Here is a 3,557-nt window from a genome sequence, read left to right as displayed (position 1 = left end):
ATAGCTAAGCTTTTCTTTAAGAGAGTGGGAATCATTGTGCCTTGCAGGAATTAAAGAAGTTCTTTTGAATGACCATTGGAATTTATCAATGCATCTATCTATTGTTGAAATATTCAGGCTGATACACAAAGCAAAATCGAAAGCTCGTTCGGGCTTTCATATTTGTGATCCAAAATCAGAGGTCTTCGATCCACACACCTAAAGATGGCATTTGACAACTATGTACAAGCTTATATTTCGATGTGTGTATATACGGTTTGTAAAGATATTCATGATTCTACCCCATCAGAGGTAGATAATTTGAAGAGCACTAATTAGCCTCCTAGTCCTGATTTTGGTGAAGGCACATCATTCGACTGTCTCACATAGATATCACTGTGTTCTCACATAGATATCACTGTGTTTTGTTTTTATCCACTTGTTTGTTGTTTTTTTTTCCCGTGTCAACAAAAAAAATCCACATGTGCTGCATTATCTGACCTAATGCAACGGCGCTTACATTTTTCTCCCAGAGTGTATGTATGTATGTCTTGCACTTACTTATGCTTCACTAAAACTGGATAAATAGATTTTACATCTAGGAGCAAAATTATTGTTTTTGCAATGGTTTAACTAGCATTAAGCATAGTGGGGGTGGCAAACGGAAGCTTCTTAGTAATAGTAATAATAATAGTATACCCATATATATCTACACACAATATTACCAAACAAACAGTTTACAATTGCAACCAAACTATGTCAATTTGCAACAGAAAATTTATTAATCAATCAGTCAATCAATCAGTGATCTCTTTTTTGTTTTTAAGAGGTGTTTGTTTGGTTGTTGTCAAAATAACTCACATTTTGTTTCTCTTTTTCTTTAGACAATAATTATGCGGTGCTATGACCAGCAGCGGTCAATTTTTGCAAAGCACAGGATTGCTGAAAGGCTGTGGACATGCTCTGGACCCCAGCAGGTACGTGGCCAACTGTGGGAGGTGTCGCCCGTCTGTGAAGCTGAGCACAACGCGGAGGTGTTGCCCGTCCCGGAAGATGAGCCCGACGCAGAGGTGTCACCCATCGAGGAAGATGAGCCCCCCATGCAGGTGTCGCCCGTCGGGGAGGAGGCACCATCTTCAGATGAGGGAGAGGAGGCGGCCGAGGCCTGGGACAATGCCTGTAAGCTAACCTTACAATCACCTTTTGTTCAAAATGTTTTAAGAAAAAACATTCTCACACTACTTTCCCCATTTTTAGTTATAAATACAAAGAAAGATCCAGCAGGATTTCATGTAGCTTCCAGTCATTAATCATGCATCAAATGAACGTTCTTTCGAGGGTGTTGGCTAGCATGACTAGAAATAGACATGAGTTGTTTAGTTGTCCATAGTTGTACTGACAAATGTTTGCTCAGAATTTTTTTATGTAGGAAAAAAGTATCAGTTAGAAGTTCCACATTAATCTATTCACCGTAACTAACCTTACAAATCTACTTTAGTCCTGCCCACCCACTTTTTGTTATGGTGTTTATTTTTTATCTACAGCTAGTGGAGCGCCCTTGACAGCACCTCCTCCACAGGACACAAGTTCCTCATCTGAATATAAGTATTTCTCCATTTTAGATATTGTGAACATTCCTTAAAAACCATGAAAAAAGTAGTAGATGATACTTTGTTAGGCCTAGCTCTATCAAGTATCACTAGGAGTGTATGACTAGCTTCATGTCTAGGCAGCTTTTAACAGAAGACAAAGGTTAAATGTCACTTAGCCATGTTTGTCCCTTGTGAAAACCAACAATCCTCATTGCCAACAAACTGCATCACTTTAGTTCCATAGCCATAATTAGCTTGGCCCCAGGAAAAACCTTTCTTTCTTGTGTGTCACGGTGTAAACAGGAAAACAGTCAGATAAGATGACAGACCTGGAATTCTTTAGCACTGTGCAATTTAGGAATTAGCTGTATATTATACTGTTTCATTTGGTCAGTACTTACCCCTCTTATTTTTTTGGTCTCCTTCTACAAACACAGCCAGTTCCACATCGAGGGATGCAGCCAGTCCTCCTGAGGAGCTTCCTAAATATCCTGTCCCCTTAAAAGTAACAGAGTTGGGTATGTTGGATATGTCCACTTCAAAATATATGTGATTGTAACATCATTCAAGGATACATTTGGCATAGAATACACAGCAAAACACCTTAGTATGTAATTTTAACCAACAGAAAAGTAGTTGATCTATTAGCAAGCACATTTATCTGTTACAGAAAAGTTTCAGAGAAGTGAGGTGTGCCATATTTGTTCCCTAGACATAACTAGATTTGTGTTCATTTAGTGAACAAAGATGCAATCGTGTATTTGGAAATAATGTTTAGATTTTTTTTAAGGTCATTACAGCAATACTTGTAGAGTATTGAGCTGGGACTTCATACTTGATTAGAATCACTTTGACAAATTTACAAACTGGAACATTCTTCGGGGAATAGATAACAAAACTGCATTTGGTGCATACTTGGGCCAAATCAAAAGAAACTTAGATAGGTAAAGTGGCCACCTCAACATCCTGGCCTCGGCCACGGGACCCTCCACAGCACGCCCACGGTCCACCTCCACAGCACGGGCGCAGGTGCAGCCTACCTCCAGATTACGGCAATTACTTGCCTGCGTGTTAGGAGGTGGCACCCAGGGGCACCGGGTGGATGGCCAGGGGCACAGGTTGGATGGCCAGGGGCACGGGGTGGGCTGGCAGGGGCACTAATTGGATGGGCAGGGGCACAGGGTGGGCTGGCAGGGGCACTAATTGGATGGGCAGGGGCACAGGGTGGGCTGGCAGGGGCACTAATTGGATGGGCAGGGGCACATGGTGGGTTGACAGGGGCACTAATTGGATGGGCAGGGGCATGGGGTGGGCTGGCAGGGGCACTAATTGGTAGGGCAGGGGCACTAATTGGCTGGGCAGGAGCACAGGGTGGGCGGCCAGGAGGTGGAAGTGGAGGTGGAACACATTGGGAAAGGTTCATTTCCCCATCACATCCCAAAATAAACACTAATGGACCAGTTCTTGCCTACCTCCACAGTGGATGCAGCCTGAAAACTCTTCAGAACCAGAAACCAGCAGACATGGATGTTCTACAAAGGCACATGATATATGACATCAAAATGAATGAATGTGGTGACAAGTCTTCACATATCAAAAGTCCCCAATATTTCGCACACGCAAAATTATTTTTGACATATTAAGCTCACACATTCCCAAAGGAAGGCTGCACCAGAAACCTCTGCCAAGAAAACTTAACAAGTCTTATATATATAAATATAGATATATTATAGAAAGATCGAAGGTTATTACTTAGCTTTTGGAAGGCTGAACACACACACAAACCAAATTACCTGTATTATCCTTCAGGCTTCTCTGCAGTGGATCAACTACCTCCTCCTGTAGATGGTGATCTGTTAATTAAAGCAAAAAAACAAAGAAATAGAGTGAGCTTGACTCTAACCCAAGTTCATTTGGATAGATCGGTTTACCAGAAATCTAAACACAAAACATAACACTCCAAGAGCCAAAAATGTGTGAAATTAA

This window comes from Pyxicephalus adspersus, chromosome 10, assembly GCF_032062135.1.
Source record: "Pyxicephalus adspersus chromosome 10, UCB_Pads_2.0, whole genome shotgun sequence".
Lineage (NCBI taxonomy): Eukaryota > Metazoa > Chordata > Amphibia > Anura > Pyxicephalidae > Pyxicephalus > Pyxicephalus adspersus.
This window is presented reverse-complemented; position numbering follows the sequence as displayed.